This window comes from Mobula birostris, chromosome 29, assembly GCF_030028105.1.
Source record: "Mobula birostris isolate sMobBir1 chromosome 29, sMobBir1.hap1, whole genome shotgun sequence".
In the NCBI taxonomy this organism is placed as follows: domain Eukaryota; kingdom Metazoa; phylum Chordata; class Chondrichthyes; order Myliobatiformes; family Myliobatidae; genus Mobula; species Mobula birostris.
The window spans coordinates 4145355-4164910 of NC_092398.1; the positions used below are offsets into that span (position 1 = coordinate 4145355).

The window sequence follows — 19556 nt, forward strand, 5'->3', positions numbered from 1 at the left end:
AGTTTGAATCCAAGTCGGGCCACCCCCCGAGCACGCTTTCCATCCATGCTGGGTTGAGCGCCGAGCTAGCCGCTTGGCCTCTTTTTTTTTTTTTTTTTTTTTTTTTTTTTAAACAAGGGTCGAGTCAGGAATGTTCATATTGTGACCTGGTTAATCCGAAAGACCGAACCTGACACTATGCGCCCGACCAGAATGGCTGACTGTCTGGTGCGACCCACTAGGAAGGAAGGACTAACAGATGTGGATATTGGCCATTTGGTAAATTATGTTCAGATTTTGTATTTGCCTGATCAAGCACCAATCACGATCGTTTGTTTGTTATGTACTGTGTCACATGATATGGGTGATCATGGTCTTTCCGTGGCCATGATTGTTCTTGGCAAAGTTTTCTACAGAAGTGGTTTGCTATTGCCACCTTCTGGGCAGTTTTTTACAAGATGGCTGACCTCAGCCATTATCAGTATTTTCAGTGATTTACGGGGATGTTGCCAGGTCTGGAGGATCTGAGTTATAAGGAAAGATTGAATAGGTTAGGACTTTATTCCTTGGAACATAGAAGACTGAGAGGAGGTTTCATAGATGTATACAAGATTGAGGGGTATAGACAGGGTAAAGGCAAACAGTTTTTCCACTGAGGTTGGGTGGGAGGTGAAATGTTTGGAGGGAACTTGAGGGGAAACTACTTCACTCAGGATGGTGAGAGTGTGGAATGAGCTGCAAGGCAAGTGGTGCATGCGAGCTCTCTTTCAACATTTTAAGAGAAGTTTAGATAGGTACATGGATGGTTGAGGTATGGAGTGCTATGGTCCTAGTGCAGGTCGATAGGAGTAGGCAATTTAAATGTCTTGACACAGACTAGATGGGCCAAAGAGCCTATTTCTGTACTTCTCCATGACTCTATTGTCTGCCTGGTGTTGCATGATCACCAGGACTTGTGATGTGCAGCAACTGCTCATATGACCATCCACCACCTGCTTCCGTGGTTTCATGTGACCCTGATCAGCTGGGGGGGTGGGGGAGAAGGGTAGCGGGTGCTACAGCTTCCCCAAGTGTGATCTGCAGGCTAGCCGAGGGAAGGAGCACCTTGATAGAGACGTATCTCCAACCTTTGCTACCCAGCCAATCAGATCGGGTCAGTGGAAACTGCAGGCTAATGACCAATGATTCTTTGAAGTTAAAGTAATCGTCCCATGTTTGGAGTTTGCCTTGCATCCATCGATTATGTCTTGTATTGTCTCTGTATACCAAATGGCTCCAGTCCCCCCGCTGTGCAAAAGGGAGCTCTGCTCTTTAAATGCCTCCCTTGTCTGCACTGACTGCACACTCTGAACAGTCCTTGCCTGGACCTTGTCTTACCCCTTGCCTTGCTGCAGCTTCTGCAGAACATTCCATTACCTGTTTCTCCTGTTCCCGGATGTAGCTCCAAGTAGTTCTGAGCTTGTAATTCATGTCCCAATGAAGGTTGCATGGATAGAGACGTGAGCCACATCTTTAATGCTGTGCCTTGGGGGCCATGCATGCCTGAATGAAGAATTCTCCCCCACGTGTATTAGAGAAGGCTGAAGCTGTATTTGAAACCGCTTGCTCTACTGGTTTTGTAAGGTAGCGAAGTGGTTAGCACAATGCATTACAGTACAGGCGACTTGGGTTTAATTCCCACTGCTGCTTTGTAAGGAACTTGTACTTTCTCCCCATGACTGTGTGGGTTTCCTCTGGGTGCTCTGGTTTCCTCCTAGAGTCTGAAGACCTACTGGTTGGTAGGTTAACTGATCGTTGCAAATTGTCCTGTGATTAGGCTGGGATTAAATCAGGGAATTGCTGGGTGGTGTGGCTTGAAGGGCCCGTATCTCAGTAAACAAAGGTTTGCCTACTGCCTAAAGTAAAACACTATTTTAACATTCTGCATGGGTGTATTAGTTCCAATGGGATGGTTTGGAATTCTTGAGCTAATGATTCATGGTTTCTGACTGTGGGAGCAATTAGTCAAGTTTATTATCACTAGCATGTTAAATTTATTCTGTGACAACAGGAAAGTGCAAGATGAAACTGCTGTAATTTACAAGAAATGGTTGAAAAGAATAGAGGTAGTGTCTATTGTCCACAGTGAGGCTACACTGAGGTTGGAGCAACATTGTGTAGTCTGTCTGGGTAGCCTCCAACCTGATGGCATGAACATGGATTTCTTGAACTTCTGGTAATTGCCCCTGCCCCCTCACCATTCTCCATTCCCATTTCCCTCTCTCACCTTATCCCCTTACCTGCCCATCACCTCCCTCTGGTGCTCCTCCCCCTTCCCTTTCTTCCATGGTCTTCTACCATCTCCTATCAGATTCCCCCTTCTCCAGCCCTTTATCTCTTTCACCAATTGACCTCCCAGCTCTTTACTTCACGCCCCCTCCCCAATTGCACGGTTTCACCCCTCACCTGCCGCCCTGTATTTCTTCATCTCCTCCCCTTCACCTTCTTACTCTGACTTTTCTCCTGGTGAAGGGTCTTGACCTGAAATGTTGACTGTTTACTCTTTTCCAGAGACTCTACCTGGCTACTTAAGTTCCTCCAGCTGTTTGTGTGTGTGTTACTGCCGTAGTGTTTCCATGGACCGTAGAAACCTGATGGCAGGAGGGTAGCAACTGTTCCTGAAACATTGAGTGTTGGTCTTCAGGCTCCCGTATCCCTCAGATAGTGGTACAGGTTGTGCCCTTTATCTGCAGTGCTTGGGGCCAGCAGTGTTTTGGATTTCTGAATTTTCCCTTTGGATTTTGGAATATATAATGAGATAGCTTGGGATCACTATTATTTCCGACTGAATTTGTGTTCAGTCTTTGTCTGCACTTGTTCATCACACGTACTTGGAAAATGAGGCCTCTATCGGTCAGGGTCGACTGTGGATATTGCACTCTAGCTGTCTAAATATTCAAGCAGGGCAGTACGGTATGGAGAGTAAGCTGCTTCTCACGTAGCGAGCTCCCCCTCCCCATGCAACTAATGAACCCAGAGACTGACGACAGCCAGGCAGCATCGCAGGAATTGCCAGTCAGCGTTGAACCTGACGTAGGACTGCCTTGGGGGTTCCTGGTCTGGATTTTTCCCTCTGAATTTACTCCCAAAACCTTCCCCGTGAGTGGGTATGGCTACCAGACAGTGGAGATTTGAGACCAGTTTTCCTTCTGTATGACCTGCCCGTGGCTAATGACCTCGTCTGCCCGAAGTGACTCGTTTTGAGGCGCCAGTAACCCACCTTTGCTCCTGTCAGTTCGTTTGGTTCTCCTGGGCTTGGTAACTAAGCCCCAGGTGAAGGCCAGGAGCTGGACTTGGTTGTCAGAAGCTAATTGAGGCACATGCCTTTGGGTGCATCTAATAGCAGAGGAAGCTTGTCTGCATTACCACCTCCAGCTATGACCTCCTTGAGGAGCCATATGTACTTAACAGCAAAAATTATTGCATGCCATATACAGGATGTGTGCAGGGTAACAAAAGCTGCAGAGCAGCAGTGGGAGAATACCTGAATCAGTCTCCACCTACGATGCTGTTACAAGTTACAGTACCCTGTATTTGTATTTTACTTGGGTTTTATGTAAGGTATAAAAACAATATGCATTGCAGACATGTTCTGCTGTTAGATTTTCATCAATGAATTTCTTCACAATCTCATCAGTGAATTTCTCTGCTCCGTGATCCGCAGACGCTACAGCAGTGACTTACAAAACAAAGGAAGACTGCTGAGAGACTGAGGGGATTGACACTGGCGCGCTTCCAAATAACTGAGTTCCAAGTCGGGGGAAAAATTACGGTCAATCCTTTATTACAAAACCAGCAAAGGGGAATGAACACAGATGGCAGTAATAAAATTAATATTAACAGTTTGTGGAATTAGCTGTAAGTGAAGTTAGCAAAAAAGTTCATCCCCTTCTCCATCTATCGCTAACTAAACTTGTGGCAGAAATGGTGACTACGTGACTATACTTGTTACACCTACCATGCCCTACCTAGCCTGTGTGACAAATTACTGTCACGCATGATAGAGCAACACAAAATACAATAAAGACAGAAAATACATATGTGGCTCCTACATATGCTTTTTCTTTAAAATTGTTTAAGCCCTTAAAAAAATTAATACTGTGCCTTTTTAAAAGTTCTGTAACCAGCCTGCTGAATATTCACAATTGCCTTCACTTTTCAGTTTTTGCTTGTTTCATGATCAGCACACTGCTAAGCAGCTATGGTTCACTCCGATGCTGATGAATCCACTCTTTCAATACACAATTGAGATCTTCATTTTTTGTTTGATGGAATATTCTACTTTTCACTAACTTCTCTTCATTATTTGTCTGGAGTGACTTCTGGGAACTGTTTGAGACGCGCAAGTATTGCCTGGGAATGTTCCCAGTGGCTTGTGAAATTTTGTGGTTGTGGCGGCACGTCAGTGCTCAATTTTAGATTTTTGATTTTTTTTTATATATAAGGGGAAATGAACTTCTACTTAGAGCACATGTTTGGATAGTGAAGATCCTTGATGGTTGCTGCTTCCTTGGCGCACCACCTCTTTGAAGATCACCTTTTGAAGGTGGGGAGGGTTGTGCCTGCAGTGGACCTGGCTAAAGACTGATTTTTTTTAAACTTGTGCACGGCGTAGCCCCGAACCCTGCGCTATACTCTACGTAAACCCTACGCCGAGGCCTAACGCGCACGTCTCCCAAAATGTAACTACAGGTGGCGGCAACGTGGACCGAAACAACTGTGATTGGTCTGCTTGGTAGCATCGCATTTCCTCCTACACTGCAATAGCTTCCCATTGGGCGACTGAAGGGCAGGGAAGAAACTCTGGCTGCAATACTTTCCCTAAAGCTTTACAGACCTCCAAAATTATGGAGAACACATTCCACTTTTATGAAAGTACCTGTTTTTGTTAACCAAAAGAGGATTTTCACTTTTACGACAAAAGATGCTTGCTTTAAACTTGTTTACCCCAAGAAGGACTACCATGACCATGAAGTCTTGCGCGGGCAGGTGTGTGTGGATGCGTGACGTGCTGATTTTTTTTTTGACAAATCAATTTTGGCTCAAAATTCTTGATTGTACTACACTGTACATACAGAAAATTCACCCTCCTTCAGTTTCGCTTGCCATTGTTTGAAGTTTGAGTTTCTTCGTGTTGAGTTTCAACACGAAGAAGCTCAACACAGTGGCATAGAAACCCCACCATCAACTAGTGTTTTGGCGGTGAATTGCAGAGCAACGCAGACACACCAACGCACAAGTATAAATGCTCACAACGGCGCAGCCCACTTGCGTAGGCTACGGCGTAAGCTGGTACACGCAAGTACAAATCAGCCTTAAGTTTACAATCCTTTGCGCCCTGTTCCAATCTTGCACATTGGAGCCGCCACACCAGACGCTGATAAGCCATCAGAATCAGGTTTAATACCATTGTCGTGAAATTTGTTTAGTTTGTGGCAGCAGTACAATGCAATACATAATATACAGAAAAAAATCTGAATTGCAGTAAGTATATATGTATTAGATAGTTAAATTCAGTGCAGAAACAAATAAAAGTAGTGAGGTAGTGTTCATGGGTTCAATGTCCATTCAGAAATCAGATGGCAGAGGGGAAGAAGCTGTTCCTGAATCACTGAGTGTGTGTCTTCAGGATTCTGTATCTCCTTCCTGATGATAATGAGAAGAGGGCATGTCCTGGGTGATGGGGGTCCGTAATGATGGACGCTGCCTTCTTGAGGCATCTCTCCTTGAAGATGTCTTGGATACTGTGGAGGCTAGTGCCCATGATGGGGGTGACTAATTTTACAACCCTGCAGCTGACTTCAATCCTGTACAGTAGCATCCTGAACCCCCCTCCCCCATACAAGACAGTGATGCAACCAGTTAGAACCTGTGGAAATTTGCCATTGTTTTGGGTGACATACCAAATCTCCTCAAGCTCCTAATGGAGTATAGCTGCTGTTTTGCCGCCTTTATAGCTGCATCAATATGCTGGCACCTGGTTAGGTCCTCAGAGATCTTGACACCCAGAGCTTGAAATTGCTCACTCTCTCCACTTCTGACCCCTCTGAGGACTGGTGAGCGTTCCCAAGTCTTGCCGATTCTGAAGTCCACAATCAGTTCTTTGGTCTTACTGACGTTGAATGCAAGTTTGCTGCTGTGACACCACTCAACTCGCTGGTCCTGTATGCCCTCTCATCACTATCTGAGATCCCGCCAACAATGGTTATATCAGCGTATTTATAGATGGCATTTCAGCTGTGCCTGGCCGCACAGTCATGGGTGGCTAGGCACCAATGTGAGAACGCTGTCCATGAGACAGCTGTAGAAATTTCAGAATCAGGTTTATTATCACTGGCATGTGTCATGAAATTTAACTTAGCAGCAGTAGTTCAATGCAATTCATAATATAGAAGAAAATAAATCAATTACAGTACAGTTATATGTTGAATAGAATAAAAATTGTGCAAAACTATTTTTTTTAAAAAGTGAGGTAGTGTTCATGGGTTCAATGTCCATTTAGGAATTGGATGGCAGAGGGGAAGAAGCTGTTTCTGAATCACTGAGTATGTGCCTTCAGGCTACTGTACCTCCTACCTGATGGTAACAGTGAGAAAAGGGCATGCCTTGAGTGCTGGAGGTCCATGATAATGGACGCTGCCTTTCTGAGACACCGCTCCTTGAAGATGTCCTGGGTACTTTGTAGGCTAGTACCCAAGATGGAGCCGACTAAATTTGTGACCCTCTGCAGCTTTCGGTCCTGTGCAGTTGTACCCCACTGCCCCCAACCCAATACCAGACAGTGATGCAGCCTGTCAGAATGCTCTCTATGGTACATCTATATTTGCCAGAGTTTTTAGTGATGCAGCAAATGGTATTGATGGTCGTGTGCCTTTTTCATAATTGCATCAAAGTGGAAGGAAATGATGCAAGAAGGCTTCAAGTATGACTAGATACTTAAGTAACCAATCATCTTTTGAGATCCAAGCCAGGAAGTGAGTTAACATTGCCTTTCATACTGAAGAAGGATAGGAATGAGCCAATAGTGATGTAAGCTTGACCAGATGATAAGCTATTTCCTAATTTGTCTTTGGTTTATCATGAGTAAAAACTGCTTGTCAAAGTCAATTACTGTGGGTTTTCCACTTCACAAGGATAAGACTAGAGGGAGTATGTATCTGTTCTTTATTTTCTTGGTATTCTGTGTTCAACTGTTCAACTCAATATCAGAGTGTGTATACACCTTGAAATTCTTACTCTTCACAGATGTCCACTAAACAGAGGGAAAAACCCCAAAGAATAAATGACAGAAAACCATTAGAACCCCAAAGCCCCTCCTATGCTGCATCAGCTCTCCCCTTGTGTGCCCCAGCAGAAGCATCTGACTCCTAATCACCCGCCAAGCAAGCAACAGAAAAGCCCCAAAGAGATCACAGTCTAGTCCATTTTTTAAAAAAAAGGTCACCGTCCCAACACTTCAGCTTCCCTCAAGCGTTCTCCCAATGCGGGAGAGGGGTGTTGCTCCTGCCACAGTGAGAGAGGAGGCTAACAGCTGTTTATTATAGTAACTAGTCGCATGAGTGGCAGTGTGGTAAAACAAGGAAATAAGTTTCGTATTCTTATTTTGTGTCTGTTTGTAGCTTGGGACAGGCAGAGGTCATAGCTTTGCTGACCATATCGCTCAAGATTGTATGTTTGCTAATAAAAGTTTGAAATAAGGTATTTGACTCTTGGAGCAATCATTGCAGCTGAGGGTGCATCGTGCAAGTATAACAGCCCCATGGCAGTCGCAGGCTAGCAGCAATTGTTTTGTTTTGGGATTAGTTTGTGCTGCTTCAGAGGGGTTGTATTTGCTCTGTTACTAATCCCATCAAGGCTTAGAGGTGGATTTACTTGAGGGGGGCAATTGTTGAATCTAGGTGCAGGAAGCTGGATCAAACATCTAGAGCAGGGGTTCCCAACCTTTTCCATGCCACGGACCCCTACCATTAACCAAGGAGTCCGTGGAACCCAGGTTGGGAATTGTTGGTCAAGAAAGTGTTCAAATGTCAATGGAAGCCAAGGAGTTAGGATTCACTTAATAATCTCAAACAGTAGAAAGGTTATAGAGCAGAGAGTACAGCACGGGGAACAGGCTGTTCGGCTCACTATGTTGTGCTGAACCAGCTAAAAAGCAAATCAAAAACATCCAAACATTAATCCCTCCTACCTACACAATGTCCATATCCCTCATCTTCCTCATATCCATATGCCTATCCAACCTCTCTTAAAAGCCTCTTAATATACTTGCCCCTACCACCATACCAGGCAGTGTGTTCCAGGCATTCACTACTGAATATTTTATATAAAAAAAAGTAAAACTTTCCCCTTGCATCTCCTTGAACCTGCCCACTCTCATCTTCAATACATGCCCTCTGGTATTAGATATTTCAATCCCGGGAATCAGATATACCCTATCCTTGTTATATGCGGGGGATACGTTCCTAGAAGTCGATGCATAATGTGAATAATTATTTAAATGGAGAAAATGGGGATGCGTTCTTGAGGGCTTCCTAAATATGTTTTATCTGTAATTTATTCACATTTTCATAGCAATACGACGCAAAAGCAGTACCACAAGGCAACATTCGTATTATATTTCATCAATTTAAGGTAATATTCAATGTAACAAATCATAGAAAGTTAACACACTAGGGTGTACAGTACTCACCAACAGTGGCAGGTGTGTTGGCTGTGGGAGATGAGTGGTTGTTGTGGTGTCGGACAGCTTTACATGGATGAGGTGGATGGTTGTGTGTTGTCAGGATCATCAAGGACAGCAAGGGGTGAAGGAAGACTCACAGAACTCTCAGAACTGCCAGCAGCAGGAGATGACACTGGTTTGAAGAAAGTAGTGAGGATTGTTTGCTTGGCAGCATTTTGTTTTTCAGCATAAATTTGCTTGTAGGGAAGAAGGCTTGACTGCAGGGAACGACTGAAATGCTGACTCCAATCTAAACCTGGGTCCATGTCCATCGCCATTTGTGCCAAGTGTTCCACAGCCTTAAAAAAATTCTGCCAGTTGCTTCGGAGTGGAAGACCTGACCTCTTTCCAGGATTCACCAGGGTTGTTGATGGCATGTCTGATGTTGAAGGTCTTCCACCATGCCCTCACCGTTGGTAAACTCCCGCGATTTTCAAAATCATCTGCTGCTTGCAGCATCTGAGAGACAGTTCGCCATTTATATATTAAAAAAACATGCCTTGAATGAGGATTTCACACCTTGGTCAGTGGTTGAATCAGCGATATTGTGTTAGGCGACAGGAAATGCACTGTTATGTTGGGATGAATGCTGTCCAAATGTTTAGGATGGATTGGCGCATTGTCAAGCAACAAAAGAACTTTAAAGCCAAGATTCTGTTCCCGGCAGTAGCGTTCAGCCTCAACAGCAAAATGATTAGCAAACCAATCTTCAAAGATTTGACCAGTGACCTATGCTTTCTTGTTAGCTGCCCAGTGGACAGGAAGCATATTCCTACTCAAACCCTTAAGAGCACGGGGTTCAGTGAATGGTAATCTAAGAGAGGCTTCATCAGCCCATTGCTGGATGTATCAAACTCTGGAAATGAGGCCGGTAATGTTCCAGGCTGGAAACTTTGCATATTCTTCCTGTTTCTGCATGGGTTTCCTCCAGGTGCTCTGGTTTCCTCCCAAGTTACAGCTTAGTGGTCTGGAGGGTTCTGTTCTGCACTGTTTTTGCTCTCTGCACAGTGGCTGTTTGACATTTTGAATGGGTTCGACTGTGTTTCTTTGTTCTGTGGCTGCCTGTTGGGAGATGATCCCAAGGTTGTATGTAGTATACATACTTGTACTCTGAGCGTGTCTCTTCAGGCTCCTGTACATCCTTGAAGTTGGTAATGAGAAGAGGGCATGACCATAAGACATGGGAGCAGAATTGGGCCATTTGGCCTTGCGGTAAACCATATATATATATATTGTAACTGGGTTACCTGTCTGGACATGCCCGTCTGCTGACTGCTCCTGTGGCTCCTCCCACAGACCCCTGAATAAAGGTGATTGTGTCACTGCTCCTCCCTCAGTCCAGGGCAGATACTCAGCATGGATGTTGGTCCATTTACTGTTAATAAAAGCCTTTCAGTATTTACTCTACTTCCAGTCTCTTGGAGTAATTGATAGTGCATCAGGCCTATTGAGTCTGCTCCGCCGTTCAGTCACGGTGACGAGAGTCCTGGCTAATAGTTGCCATGTTTTGAGGCATTGCCTTTTGATGATGTTGTCAGTGGTGGGGAGACGAGTGCCCATGCTGGAGGCCTACCTCACACATCCCATAATAAGTGAAAATCTGAAAGACTGCAGACGCTGGAAATCTGAAATAAAAAAAAACAAAATGTTGGGAACCCTTCGGTCCCACAGTCTGAGGAAGATGTGTTTAAAATTAAGTTCCAGACTCAATCAGAGCAGGGAAACGAGGGTGGGAAGGGTGTAGAAAACATTTCTGCTAGCGAGACCAAAGTTCAATGCAAACTTATTGCCAAAGTACATGTATGTCAAGCCGGCCGGTGGTAGTGTGGCATCAGCACCAGACTACGAGGTGAGCGGTCCCGTGTTCGAATCCAGTTGGCTCCTTGCACGGTTTCCATCCGTGCTGGGTTAAATGTCGAGCTGGAAACTCAGTATCGTTTATATATTTAATGCCTGCTGCGCCTCGACACAAAGTGTGTAACTATAATCCAACACGGATTAATTTCTTGCAGGCATTCACAGTAAATAGATTGAAATATACAATTTTTTAAAAAAAAAAGCAAGAAATATCAAGCATGTTGTAGAGTCATTGAAAGTGAGTCAGTAGGTTATGGAATCAGTTCAGAGTTGAGGTGAGTGAAATTATCCACATCTGCTGGTTGAGGTGTAAGCTCTTTTACTGAACCTGGTGGTGTGGGGCCTGAGGCTCATGTGAATTCTTCCTGATGGTGGTAGTGAGAAGAGAGCATGACCTGGATGGTGGGGTCCTTGATAATGGGTACTGTTTTCCCAGTGCAGCTAATTTGAGTTCCTGTTTCCAAATAATGCCATGGCTCCATCTGCTAAAAGTGGAACTCCCTAGTGGCCAAACACTTTAATTCCGATTCCTCTTTCCGTTCTGACATGTCGGTCCATGGCTCCCTTGTGCCAAGATGAGGCCACCCTCGGTGGAGGAATAATACCTTGTATTCCGTCTGGGTGTCCTCCAGCCTTATGGCATGAATATCAATTTCTACCTCTGGTTTATTTAAAAAAAACCCCTCTCCCTCCCTCCTTCTATTCCCTACTCTTCGTCTTGCCTCTTCTCACCTTGCTATCACCTCCCCCTGGCTGCCCCCTCCCCTTTCTCCTATGTTCCACTCTCCTCTCCTATCAGAATCCTTCCTCTCCAGCCCTTGACCTTTCCCACCCACCAGGCTTCACCTGGCTGTTTTCCTTCCGCACACCCCACCTTTTAGTTATGGCCTCTTCCCCCCCCCAGTCCTGAGGACAGGTTTTGGCCCAAAACGCTGACTGTTCATTCATCTCTGTAGATGCTACCTGGCGTGTGTGTGTGTGCGCCCGTTGTGGTATTTTATCTGTATTCTGCACCGCCATGGATGTGTGATCATTAGTTGCTATCTAATCTGCTGTTGGTAACATTGAGAACTATTGCTGCTTCAGCTCAGTCCGCTTAGTGTTTATTTTGGAACATCTTACTTCTGTTAAATAGAACATCTGTGGAGTGGGTGAATTTTCATAGGGCTTTCCGACTGCAATAGTCTATCAATTGTGAAACCAGTCACAAAGTGTACAGTGCTCATTCCAAAAATGATTTACAGTGGATTCTAGTTAACTGGCAGCTGCTTATTTGGGCCAACTCTTATTTTTATAATATTATAAGAAATAGATTAAAAAAATAAATAAAATCTAATTGTTGAAATAGCTGTGATTCCCTTCCTATTATTTGGGGCAATAGACTACTTTCTAACTAGTGCCGCATGTACTTATGTGGCTGCTTGACACTGCCTGTGCTTAGAGTGAATAGTTTTTAAATAGTTTCATTTGCATGTGTTTGTTCACTAATAGTTATTGAGAAATAACAGCAAGACCTTTAGAGAACTGTTTTGCTCACTGTGTTTTCAAGCATTTGGGCTTGGAGATGCTCAGAAGCAGCAAGGAGTGAAGTTGAAGCTATTTCAGTACTTCAGGTTGAGAACTATGACGAGTTTGACGGTATCAACGATCATCTTGAATGTTACAATGAAAATGAAGACTTGCAGGATGCAATCATCATGGCGTGCAGTCAGTCCGTTGCCTGCACTAGACGTCTCTGCTGATTTTGTTCATTTACAGTCAGTCAAAAGAACACGGCAGTGTATACCAGATCAGTTCCCCTGATAACTGGGACTAGTACAGTTTTATCATACTGTAATATTGATGGTGCTCTAAATCTGTATTTCATTTAAATATGTGATTTGTTACTCAGTTAAATGGTAGATTGTCTGTCTTTTCATATACCTTAAATATTTCCATGACACTTATGCTAATTGGGGCAACTGCTTAATTGAGCTAGAATGTGTCCCAATTAACCAGCATCTACTGTATTTTAATGTTGAAGATGCCTCCTTTGTCACTCATTTCTGATGTCCAAGTGTCAGTTTGATCAATGGTAGTGTAGTGCAGATATTTCTGGAAAATGTTTGTCTTTTTAATTAATTTTTTTGTAAGATTCTACAATGCAACAACAGAAAAACCCCAGAAAGATTTATACAATGCAAAACAAACAAATCAAATGTACAGTTCATAACAGCTAAGGAAAAGAGCACATAGTTTAAAGTTAGTTAGCACCCCACCCTCCCACTACCCAACTCCAAGCCAACCTTACGATATATAGAAAAGTTAATCAAAACACTTATCACCACAGAACTATTTATTTTTTTTTAAAAAAAAGGTATATTGCCTACTACCTGAGCTATAGTATGTTTACACATCAAAAAAACCGTAAGTCTTAACCGAAAGAAGCTGGAAGTAAGGGATTTAAATGCAAAAGAAAAACCAGAGGGATAAACCCTTAATCTAAACAGGAATTCTGAAAATATTCAAGAAAAGGCCCCCACACCTTTTGGAACTTTACGTCTGAATTAAGAAGTGAGTAATGAATCTTTTCAAGCTCTAAGCAGGACATAATGTCTGTGAGCCATTGAGCATGAGTGGGTGGGGCAATATCTCTCCAGCAAAGGATGACTGCATGTCTGGCCAAAAGAGAGGCAAAAGACTATGTACGATGTTTAGTCAGACTCAGGTGCGTGTCAACTTCTCCCGAGGTGCCCGTGTTTTAAATGCAAACTTCCAAGACTTGAACTGGACTTAAGACTGTAAAACATGGGGGCAGAATTAGGCCACTTGGCCAATCGAGTCTACTCTGCCATTTCATCATGGCTGATTTATTTTTCCCCCTTAACCCCTTTCTCCTACCTTCTACCCATAACCTTTGACACTCCTACTAATCAAGAACCTATCAACCTCTGCTTTAAATATACCCAGTGACTTGGCCTCCACAGCCTTCTGTGACAATGATTTCCACAGATTCAACACCCTCTGGTTAAAGACATTCCTCATCAATGTTCTAAAGGGACATCCCTCTGATCCTACACTCCCCAATAATAGAAAACATTCTCTCCGCACCCACTGAGCCATACCAGTACCGCGGGGGGGGTGGGAGGGGGAGGGTTGTGGGTCTCGGTTGGGGAACCCTTCGTGTATATGTTTCCTGTAGTGGCTCATACTGAGGGGCATAATTTTAAGGTGATTGGAGGGAAGTATTGGGTGGATGTAAAGAGTTACGTTCTTTACATAGAGTGTGGTAGGAGCGTGCCAGGCTGGTGGAAGAGGCAGATACATTAGGGCATGGACCAATACCATTAAGCAAGGGGTTTGTGGACCACAGGTTGGGAACCCCTGCATTAGGATCACTTAAGAGAGTCTTAGATAGGCACATGGATGATAGAAAAACGGAGGGCTCTGTGGGAGGTAAGGGTGAGATTGATCTCGGAAACAGGTTAAAATTGATCTTAGCACAACATTGTGAACTGAAGGGCCTACACTATGAGGTAGTGTTCCACATTTCCCAGTGCTTGCAACTTTGAGTTTTTTTAAAACTTTTTAACTGATGGGATGATCCTTTGATCATAGAGAAACTGTGACTGCATTAAAGTTGCGTCAATGCCAGTAAAACACCTGGGGTAGTGATTGTCACATGGAAGTCTCCATGTAAGCAAGCCACCTTAATTATAAAGAGGAGAGTCTGCTTTTGTGCAGAGGTTTCATCACTAATCATGGTACTTAATGTATTGCAGTCTAATCTGAAATGGTTCAAGGTTCAGAGTAAAATTTATTACAGTGCATGCATGTCATCACACACAAGCCTGAGATTCATTTTCCTGTGGGCATACTCAGCAAATCTATAGAATAGTAACTATAATAGGATTAATAGAAGATAGACCAGAGTGCAGAATACAAACTGTGCAAATGCAAATATAAACAAATAGCAATAAATAATGAGACCATGAAATAACAAGATAAAGTCATCATAGTGAGGTCGTTGGTGGTAGGAGTATCTCAATAAGTCAGTGTTGTTATCCCCTTTTGTTTGAGAGCCTGATGGTTGAAGGGTATTAACTGTTCTTGAACCTGGTGGTGTGAGTCCTGAGGCACCTGTACCTTCTACCTGATGGCAGTAGTGAGAAAAGAGCATGGCCTGGGTGGTGAGGATCTTTGATTGGATGCTGATTTCCTACGACAGTGTTCAATGGTTTGGGAGGGTTTTACCTGTGATATACTGCTGAATCCACTACCTTTTGTAGGACTTTTTGCTCAAAGGCATTGATGTTCCCGTACTCAGGCAGTAATGCAGTACTCTAAACTCGATTTCCGCACCCACCTCAATGATTTCGATCCTCGGCCCTCTTAATGGGCAAGATCGGTGAGAAACGGAGTCTTTCGTGGAATTATGCCCTATTTCCTGGCCGCCTTGCCCCATGCTTTGCTTACAGCCTCATGGAACTGACCCACATTTCTGAGGCAAAAGTCCTCGACTTTCACGGTGACTTTTCCCTTGTTCAATACGGGTGGGGGATGAGGTTAACGCCTCTCTGCTTGGCTTCTAGAGGAAGAAATCTTTTTAATATAAAATGGGTCGTGAACCCCAACTTCTAGGGGAGTTTACGCCGCCTCTAAGTCCTCAAGCCGTGAGTTGAAACCTCAAGTCCATGACTTTCTAAACGTACTGCACAAGGTGCTATCTTTTGGATGAGCTATTAAATGAAATTTTGTGGCACCATTTGGAAAAAGATCAGGGGTATTGTCACTATTAGCTAATTCTAATCTCTCAGCCAACATCACTTGAAAGATTTAACTTTTTTAGTAATTGTCTTGTTTGTTTTTCAGTATTGACATGTGGATACTAGTGCTCAATCAGTAGGGCTTGTCTGAAACAGTTGATAGTTACCATTGTGTAAAACTAAAATTAATCTTCACTGAGATGGTTAAAGCTAAACTAGAATTAGTCACCATTTTGCATTGACGTGTCTACCCTCCTGTAAGGAGGGAGAGTTATTTTCTGATGTGGATTAGGTCAGAAGCAGTGGGTTTAAAGCGGATCTTGGACCATCAGACATGGGAGCAGAATTAAGCCATTCGGCCTGTCGAGTCTGTTCTGCCATTCTATCATGGCTAATTTATTATCCCTCTCAACTCCAGTCTCCTGCCTTTTCCCCATAACCTTTCACACTCTTACCAATTGAGAACCTGTCAGTCTTTGCTTTAAATATACCCAGTGGCTTGACCTCGTTGCCTGTGGCAATGAGTTTCACAGATTCACCACCCTCTGGCTAAAGAAATTCCTCCTAATCTCTGTTCTAAAGGGACATCCCTCTATTCTGAGGTTGTGCCCGCTAGTCCTAGACTCTCTCACTATAGACGTCTCCATGTCCACTTTATTGGCCTTTCAATATTTAGTAGGTTTCAATGAGATCCCCTTTCTTCCCCCCCCCCCCCACCCATTCTTCTAAACTCCAGCAAGTACAGGCCCACAGCCATCAAACACTTCTCATACATTAACCCATTCAATCCTGGAATTGTTCTTGTGAACCTTCTGTGTATTCTCTCCACTGTGCAGGCCCAGATCTTTCTATTCCCTTCATGCACTCCAATGTTACTGTGGCGCAGTATGTCTCATTTACAAAATACACTGCAGTTCTTCAGAATCACCGACCAAACCTTGAGACCCCAAGGTGGTGACACGGCCACGCGTGCACATCTATCCTCGCCTGCAGGTGCCTTCAAGTCACACAACCTGACTTGGGGGTATATCACCACTTGTTGAGTATTAGAGTTACAAAGCACAGAAACAGGCCAATTGATCCATGCTGACCAAGGTGTATATCTAATCTAGTCCTACTGGGGCCCATCACTCTAAACTTTTTTTCTTGTTCTTTTTGCATTAAATTAATGTGTGTGTGTGTGTATACACACACACACTAATTGTAATTTTTTTTTTGTGTTGCAATATACTGCTGCTGTAAATTGGGTGACAGTGTGGAGATATGTCTCTACCAAAGGAGGTGTAAAGCACCTCTCCCTCGCTGCAGGTCACCTTTGGCTAAGGTGTAGCATCTGCTTAGCCCACCCCGATCAGGGTCATGTGAAGCCGTGGGAGCAGGTGGTGGATGGTCGTATGAGCAGTTGGTGCACATCACAAGTCCTGGTTATGTGACCACTGATGCCAGGCAATCTCTGAAGAGTATTGATAATGGCTGGGGTCACCTGTCTTGTAAAGACACTGCCCAGAAGAAGGCAATGGCAAACCACTTCTGTAGAAAAATTTGTCCAGATCAATCATGGTCATGGGACCATGATCACCCACATCATACAGTATGGCTCATGATGATGCTGCAAATCAACATGACACAGGCCAGTGTTATTAAACCCAATTCTGATAGTGACCTTTCTGATCTATTTATCTATCCAAACATCTTAAATCTTAATTCAAAGTTCAAAAGTGAATTTTATTATCAAAGTGAATGTATCTCGCCATATACAACCCTGAGATTCATTTTCCTGTGGGCATACTCAGCAAATCTACAGAATAGTAGCTGTAACAGGATCAGTGAAAGATCAACCAGAGTGCAGAAGGCGACAAACTGTGCAAGTGCAAATATAAATAAATAGCTATAAATATCGAGAGCATGAAATAACAAGATGGTCCTTAAGGTGACTCTATTGGTTGTGCGAACATCCTGAGGGTGGGGCGAGCGAGTGTAGTTGTAAACTTTTGTTCAAGGTTGCGGGGTAGTAACTTCTTGAACCTGGTGGTGTGAGTCCTGAGGCTCTTGTACCTTCTCCCTCGTGGTAACAGTGAGAAAGGAGCGTGACCCGAGTGGTGGGAAGTCTCTGATAAATGCTGCTTTCCTACAACAGTGTTTCATGTAGATGTGCTAACGTTACCTCCCTCACCTATACGTGAGGCAACTCATTCCATATTCCAAAGTCCACCACTCTCCACATGAAGTTACCCCTCGAGTTCATTTAATAGTTTTTTTTTCCTCCTCGCCCTAATCCTATGCCTCTAGTCTTCATTCCCTTTCATTTGGGGTGGGGAGGTGAGGGGGTTCACTCTACCCATGTCCCTCATGATTTTGGACATCCATTGGCCTCCTATGCTGAGGGAAGCCCTAGCTTGTCCCTATAACTCACACCCTTGAATCCCTTCTCATCGGTGCACCCTGTCCAGTTCAATGATGTCTGTCCTCTAATCGAAACTGTTCACAATATTCCATCACTGGGTCCAAATCCTGGACCTTCTATGAGCAATTTTGTCAGGTTGACTCGATGGTTGGAAGATGGTTCAACGCCAGCTAAAGACACACACTCAACGATTCAGGAACGGCTTCTTCTCCCTCTGCCATCCTATTTCTGAATGAACATTGAACCCATTTACACGACCTCACTACTTTTTTTATTTCTATTTTTTGCACTAATTTAATTTAGTGTGTGTATATATCCAGTTTTCTGTTTCTCTCTGCATTGCATCGTACTGCTGCTGCAAAGACAATAAATTTTATGACCTGTGCAAGTGATGGTAAACATGATTCTGGTTTCAACAACCTGACAGCAGTTAGACTGGACCATAAATGCTTGCCTTATTTCAGCATGTACTCATTGCTTTTTGTAAACCTGCTGACCACTGAATGGTGGTGGGGGGGGGGGGGGGGTGCAAGGTGGATTTGTTCTTGTTTGTGCAGCTATTTTAAACAGACTGAACCCTATATCACTGTTTACACACAGATCTTTACCTGCTATCTACCCTGCCACCTCACTCGAGTAGCTGGTGATTAGATTGCTGGTAATCTGGAGCCCTGGGCTAGAAGCATTCATTTCAAGGCCTTGACAACAGGGTATTGATTTAATCTGGTGCTCAATTTACATTAGTGGTCAGGGATTACTTTTCTAACGTTACTTACGGCTGGATTTATGTCCTGTATTTTCCCGGGCAGAAATTGGGCAACAAAACATTAAACGTGAGAGTTCATTTACTTGGGGTGCAGCATAACATCTGACAGTAGGGCTGGTGTTGAAATTGGAAGCATTGCTTTTGCTAAATGCCCATTTGAGCAAGATGCTAAAGAGTAACTCATTCCAGAATAACCCATGGAAGCGAATGTTGGACAATTATCAAAGCAAAGGGAGGGAAGACTCGAAGCTGCAGAAATGTGGTTTTTGAGAAGAATGATGAAAATATTGTGGAAGGACAGGGTAACAATGAGTAAGTGTTGTGAAAAGCGGGAATAAGAGGTGATATCATTAATCAGGAAATGGCAGCTTGAATTTCTGGGACTTTTACTGAGGAAAGGAGAGCTCAAACATCTTGTAGTGACAGTAAAAATTGATGGAAGCAAAAGTCGCATGACATTCATGAGTCACATCAGGGGCTGGGCAGGCAAGCTTCCCATTCCAACATGTCGGTCAATGGCTCCTCTACTGCCATGATGAGGCCACACTCGGGTTGGAGGAGTAACACCTGGTGTTCCATCTGGGTAGCCTCCAATTTGATGGGGTGAAAATCAATTTCTTGAACTTTCAGTAATTGTAGCCCCGCCCCTCCCCGTTCCCCATTCCAGTTTCCTTCTCACCTCATCTCCTTACCTGCCCATCACCTCCCCCGGTGCTCCTCCTTCCCTTTCTTTCATGGTCCTCTACAAATTCCTGTCAGGTTTCCCCTTCTCCACCTCTTTATCTCTTTCATGAACCAACCTTCCAGCACTTTCTTCACCCCCTCCTGGTTTCGCCTATCATCTACCCCTTTGTACTTCCTCCTCTTCCTTCACAGTCCTGGAGAAGGGGCTCGGCCCAAAATGTCATCTAGCTATCCCTCTCCATAGATGCTGCCTGGGCCTGTTGAGTTCCTCCAATATTTTGTGTTGCAAAAGTTTCTAAGAGTTTACTAGAACTTCTGAGATTAAACATGGAAGATCATGATTTTGAATTTGTACAAGGC

General features: G+C 43.9%; 1 protein-coding gene across 3 annotated transcripts in view; it reads left to right on the forward strand.

Annotated features, from left to right (window-relative positions):
• sesn2 (sestrin 2) overlaps window positions 1-19556 on the forward strand; it is a 134213-nt gene that overhangs the window by 15488 nt on the left and 99169 nt on the right. The gene's annotated exons all lie outside the window — the stretch shown is intronic.